At 32.4% G+C, this 7,093-nt stretch overlaps 1 pseudogene; it reads left to right on the top strand.

The window, feature by feature from the left end:
• The first annotated feature begins 5,997 nt into the window (after positions 1-5,997).
• On the top strand, positions 5,998-6,341 carry LOC119636732 (annotated as a pseudogene).
• The last annotated feature ends 752 nt before the right edge of the window (positions 6,342-7,093 follow it).

The raw sequence follows: 7,093 nt of genomic DNA, 5'->3' as shown, positions 1-7,093 counted from the left end.
GACTCTCTCCGGGACAGCAAATGTGGTTTCCTCACTTCGTGTGCTGTGTGCCTTCGATCGCCGTGGGCTTCAATCTCTCCGGCTGAGAGCCTAGGGAGTTTCATTTTTAAAAATGTTTTCTTTGATGACAGACCTTTACCTTTATTCATTCCTTCAAAATGTATCCCACTAGCTTGACGCATACAATTTGAGCAGAATGACTCTCCTTAGAGCGTAAGAGGAAAAAGAGAATTACCTGAGAAATGCTGTATGAAGAATAATCGAACTAAGCCTTGTTTTGGAGGCTTTCAGAAGGCATAGCTCTTGCAGGGAATGATTCACAATTTCATTTGTTTTTTTTTTTTTTTTTTGTTTCGCTGAACTTCTGACACCAAAGGGCCCTTTTTAATGAAAGTTAGTTAAATTAAACTTTCAGTTAACAACAAATATACTTCAACGGATTCAGTTATAATCTAACTGATGCTTAACTTAACCTGTAGAATTTCGTCCAGTTAATTATTAACCGGCAGAGCACACAAAAGGAAGGAGTTCATAAAAAATTGAAAACCGGAAAGAGTTAAACACAATTTGTAAAAATTCAATCACAATAACGTAACTAACAATTAGTAAAGTATACCTTACTAAGAAGCAAATATTTAACTTTGAGTTAATAGGGACAAGTCAAAAACCGTTTTGTTAGTAAGCTTTCAATTAAAATTGATATATATTGAATACGGCCCTTAATCATTGAATATCAATTACTAGTCGTGGGTAACTCTGTTCTCTATTTCTTGCCTTTATACCACTTCGAGCACAAAAAACCGTTTAATTAGTTTAAACCTTGACTGATACGTCCTTCTGCTGCCTACATTTCGGACATAAATCGAAGATTAGCCAAATTATCAACGACGGTCAAAATTCAGTCCGTTGTCATTATATATATTTCTTGTGTATTTCTTTCCCTTACTTACAACAGATTTTGCTTCGCTTCCTTATAAATGCGAATTTACACTGAATAGTTTGCCACTGTACGTAAATACTGTGCCTACGCCGAACGCACAATCACTAACTAAAGAGCTTTAAAGCAAGTTATAGGCATGGTCATGATGCACTGAATATACAAATTTATAAATGCCCTAACAATTCAGATGCCCATTGTTAGAACCTGACGTGGAAATGATTCCGTATAATTAGTTGCCATGCTACAGATTTTCATCTCAGATTAATGACATTTTGAAAATAAGTTAATCATGCCAAAGCCTAGGGATATTTCAATAACACATCAGATGGCAACGCTGCTTGTGGTCAAAGGATTACCCCAAGCTCGCAGGGAATTCAATTTTTTTGCGCTCATTCACACTAAGTTAGCTCCTCGTGACAAGTTGTTCACAAGAAAACCTATCCTATGCATAGTTAAACGATTAAAGCGGATCCGCAAACATAAGACAATTTATCAATCGATTAAACTTAAGCAAGTGATTTCTGCCTTAAAAAAAGTTAACTCGAAAATTTTATTATCGTAAGACCTGAAGAATTAAAGCAATAGCAAATTATACTAGAAGAGGTCAGTTTTAAGGCAAAAATTCTGGCCTACTCTAGTTTGTTGAGTACGCAGGTTCTTGAGAGCAATATTCGAATAAATTTATTAACTCTGGTACCACATGTCTTACGAAAGTTCACCTTTACGGAAGCAATTAAAGATAAGAAGAAAAATTAGAAATGCTACAAGAAAGATTTTGGTCATTTTAATATATTACAACATGAACGATAAAATAAAAGGGTAAGCAAAAATTTGCAGAGTAAATGAATTAATTAATAAATAACAAAATAAAATATTTATGTTTAGAAGTTGTTACGTTATGTACATAAATAAGAAAGTAATTACATAAGTGAGTTAATAAGCGAGCAACTTATGCAAGTGAGTTAATAAGCAAGCAACTGAGTAAGTAAGTAAGTAAGTAAGTAAGTAAGTGAAATATTAATAAGGAAAGTAAGTGTTATTGTTAAGTAAATATTTTGCATAAATTAAAAAGTTTTTGAATATGATAATCAAAAGCAATAAGTAATAAAATGAATTAGAAGGAAATTTACTAAGTAATTTACGCATACATATCTAAACGAGTTGATGAGCTAAAGACATATATATATATATATATATATATATATATAGATATAAATAATTTACTAAGTGAACTAATAATTAAATAACTGAAAGTTAAATAAGCGAGTTAATTATTAATTAACATGAATGAATTACTAAAAATTGCGTACGTGAGCTTTTACGTCATTCAATAAATAGATTAGTAAGTTGAATGAGAAAATGAGCATTTGTGTCAAGCGACCGCTTGAAAATATTATTGAAATGTTTTTCGATAATAGCTAAAAAGCATGTTTCTTGAACAATTTAGAGGCAGAAAATTTTTTCATTAAAGTAAAAGACTTATGGGACAAACGTGGCTAGAACCAATGAAGTAAACAAGAGAACAAATTGTTGTAGAACCGAAGCGGATAGTGAGCAGTTCAGTCACTAAATATATATTCTTTATAGAATAAGTTATACGAACAAGTTTCGCATATTATACATAAGCTTATCTTAAGAAATATCTATTTATCTGACTAAATGGTGATGAAACAACAAAGGCCTTAGGAGGGAACGCATATGCAATACAAAGAAAAAGAAAACGAGGGACGCGTTATATTAAAGAGGATAAAATCTTAATTATCATAGATAATAAATGTATCTATAATCGAATGAACTCAAGTTCTTTCGTTAATATTCAATGTGAGTCAAGCGGTTAGACCTAATGGATGAAGCATTGTAGCGGGAATCAATTATTTAGTATATCTGCAAAAATTTTGCTACTATCTATATAACTAGAATTTTTGTTGTTGGTTACTTTTGTGCTTTTTTTTTTTTTTTGTTTCCATTTTGTTTTGTACTTTATTTTACCGCAAAAATTTTATACCAACAAGTTTTAAATAAAATGCATAGAAAAAATGGGGGAAAAATAGTTTCAATTAACACAAAACAATAAACACTGGATACTAGAAAGTTTACTGTTTTGTAAATTTGTTTGTGTAGGCATATGAATTGGTGTCACAAGTCCTTTGCATTGTTTGGACATGCTGTCAGTTTGGCAATTAATAAATCAATTTCATTGAAAACACATCAAATGTTTAGTCAAAGTAAATATTTATAGATACCTATGTTTCCTTGTGGACATAGACTATGGATAACATGCGCTTAAGGGATTATAAAGACACATCGAACGATACAACAAACAAACTTATACATACATTTACGAAAAGCACGTACACACACAGCCACACACTCATATATATATATATATATATATATATATAAACAAACTATCAAACATAAAGCCCATACGCATACATATACCATCTTCTTAATATAAAATGACAATTTGTTTGTATTGTGTAATTACCTGACTGAGAGTTTATTTTATATGTAAACAACGATGTGTTTATATATTGTTCTACCTTGTTGTTATGCGCCCGTGTGTATGCTGATGAGTACAAGTGTGAATTGAAATTTGACAATCATTTCAAAATGTTTCGTATATTTGAAATTTTTAGAAAACATAAACATATATATATATATATATATATATGTATACATATTTATACATGTATAGCTTGATTTTGCTTTTTTTTTTTTTTGTTTTTTTCTTTTAAGAACTAAAGAATAAAATTCAATTAAAATCAATTGAAAAACAAGTTACTTTTGTTTAGGGAATTTTAAAATAAGTTTTCTTTAATAAATTATTTGTGGAAAATAAAAAAAAAAATAAAAATTAATTTACGTTATTCTTAAGAAACAGTTCATCTATCATTATTGTATCAGATTTTAAATCTTAAAATCTTGGTAAGCAAAATCTTAAAAAGCAAGCCTTAAGAATAGATTTTCAATTGTCGCTATATAGCGTTCAAGCCTTCGTTGTCTTGCTATATGCTATAACTATGTAGAAACAAGTAAGAACTTTCTAGCAGGGCAAGAGCGACCGTTAATTACACTACATCACAATTCTTCTTTATATCCTAGAACACAAAAACTATATCTTATTTCTATATAACGGAACATTTTTCAAGTACGTATTTATAGGAAAGCAGGTCTAAAATCCAATCTAAAGTAATATAAGTTTAATCTTTACACAGACTAGGACTCAAAAATAGGCGTAGATAGTCCAAATTTTGTAGAGTTCATTTTTGTATAAAAATCACTATAATATCGTGGGTCAATTCTCATCGTTACATATTAAAACTTGTCTTTTCTGCTCTTCAAAGGGCCAATTTTCATAACAATGCAAAAAAATAGGCCAAGAAGGTCCATTAAATTGAAAATTATACCTTTTTTCGTGTGAAGTTCAGTTTTGGTTATATGAGCGGGTTCAACAATTGCCCCAGCCGGCCCAAAGTTTCCATACCAATTTGGAATGCCGAAATATTATCACTTAGCCGCTTTTGCTGAGAAACTTTGAAAATTGCAACTTTTTCCCATATAAACACGTTTAAAAATAGGACGTTATATGAAGAGTGGTCGAAAAAGTGGACTCATTTCAACCATTTTCAATTGCGTTTGTCCTTGCGTCAAAACACGTGAATGTACCAAATTTCATCAAAATATCTCACAAATTGCAACCGGTGGCTTGAACACCACGGATCTGATACTAAGGCTTTCTACGTGTTACATACGAACGCGCTAGCTTAATATACCCTGTACCACCTGTGGCGTGGGGTAAAAAAATGAATTCCACTAAATCATATGCTTTGCAGGAGGAAAGTTTAAAGATTGAGTTAATTTCAAGTCTGTTATCTCTTGATCCTTTCAAACCTTCCATTGCAACGTTTTCTTTGGAAGTCCTTTTCAATTTTTATCAACTCAGTCGTGTTTTTGCTTTCCCATTTTCTCCCGTTCCTTGCAAAGATTTCAATAACAATAACATAGTTCATTCAGCCTAGCCGGGGCTTGCTCGCGCATATTTTTACTCCTCCTAGTCATCTCGCATTGAAAGTGGACACTTAGACCTATTATTCTTTGCTTTGCATTCTTCTCATTTACTTTACTATGGGTGTTGCCTTTGTTAAAATATGTTCCAGAAATTTTTTCAAATGAGAAAGTCACGGAAAAGTACGCTATACATCTATTTAAAAAGCGATACAAACTTTTTTCCCACCGTTCTATATAAGCACTCTATGTTAATTTTCTTTTATACTCATGTAAAGCTTAAAAGATTTCATTTCGATTATTAAAAAGGTTAAAATTTGTCCCGAATACATATACATATACGCACAGGTTAAGGAATTTTTACCATATTTATGTTCAAATATTTATACATTTTAAGTTTAAAACAAATTTTCACCCATTTATACCCAATATGTCATACCACATGGTTTGATGGTTTGATTCAGAATTGGTTTTGATTTAATTAAGTAAAAAGTAAACACTTTTAATAGGTGCTTGCATATCTTTTAATCAATGGCATTTATTGGTGCAAATGTACGCAATGGTTAAGTTCGATGCTTTTGACCTTTTTCACGGTTTTTCATTTAATGTCATCGCTTTATTCAGCGTATCCTGGAAAGCTAAAAATAGTGTTCTCGACGGTCGTTATATTTTAGGTTTAATTTGAAGCAATCTGCTCTCGAAGCTCATCATCAAATACTTTTAGGAGCTTACGGCGATGTTGCTTCATCATATCCCAATTGTCAGTATCCGTTTCAGCAGTGCTGAGTTCAATGTCAATTGCAAAGAACAGCCTGGAGGACCAAAAAAGTTCATACACAGGGTGACATTTTGGGGAACTGGCGCTATATTTTACGTTTTCAGCAATGATCGAGCTAATACTCTTATATGCGAAATGCCAGAAAAAAAAAATAGCTTTGCACGTTAGCAAAATACGTCTCATTTTCGTACATTTTTATCGGCAATTCATCTGCTGGATGTGTGTTAGAATGTCTGTTTCTTCCGGCGCAAGAAACAGCTACAGAATAAAAATGACAAAGGAGCGCCATAATGCAGATCACTGCAAGCATAACAGAGGCCATGAAAAGACAGTATGTTGCACCAATGGTGCTCGTTGTGTGCCTAACGATAAAACTATTAAGAAATTTGTGATTCGAAATATTGTTGAAGAGCTGCCGCAGTACGAGATATTTCAGAAGCTTCCATATCAGATAGTTATATACTGCCGAAGCTTTATGGTAAGCTTCACTATTGGGTTTGTTGCGCCATTCACTCGAAAGTTGTCAGAAATAGATCTAAAGATGGCCGTCGTAATCGTACGCCACCCGTAAGGACTTTTCCTAAGGACATGGCACGTAATCACACTCGAAAATAGTTACTAGTTATCAAATGTGAATAAGTCTTGTATTATCAGAAGAATTTGCATCTCTCATAAACTTATAAAGTAATTTGCTAACGTCGCTTTTTTAACTGTGTCCATGTTTATGAATGCAGCAGCATTTAGTTGCACTGTTAAAGTTAAATTTTCAAATAAACTCTCTGATAAGTATCTAAGAACACAGCCAAACGCACTACAGTATTTCTTGCTCGTTCATTCATTAAATACAAATGAAGTGTTCGAAACGCTCTTATATTGTCACAAAGTTGCCGACAATGCTATGAACACCTGCCAAAAAAAAAAAAAATCGGCTCGATACTCAGAATACAACAGGTGAAATTTCTATAAGAAATTAATAAAAATTGAACTACATACAATAACGTTTTTCCCAATAGCTGTGTTTAACTCGTTTGTATTCTTTTACATAAGTTTGCAGGTAAACGCTTCCATTGAACCGTTAACCCTTTTTTCCGCTTTACATCTTTCGCCCCTAAATACGCTTGTCATCATTTGCCGAGAGTATGTGTTCGAATTTTATGCCTCTTAGTTAAATTATTATAGATTATTAAGCATAAGTCTAATTGGAAGGAGAGAGTGTGTTGCTCCTCCAAAGGGAAAAGTTAATATTAACCAATTGTTCATCCGGGCATATGTGTTTACCTCATTTCCCGTTTTTGCCGGGAAGCTTGTAAGCATGTAAATGCTTGCATCATATCGAAACCAGTGGTTACCAAAGTTACATTTTGATA

The sequence above is a fragment of the Glossina fuscipes genome, unplaced genomic scaffold (assembly GCF_014805625.2).
Source record: "Glossina fuscipes isolate IAEA_lab_2018 unplaced genomic scaffold, Yale_Gfus_2 28, whole genome shotgun sequence".
Taxonomy (NCBI): Eukaryota; Metazoa; Arthropoda; class Insecta; order Diptera; family Glossinidae; genus Glossina; species Glossina fuscipes.
This window is presented reverse-complemented; position numbering and strand designations above follow the sequence as displayed.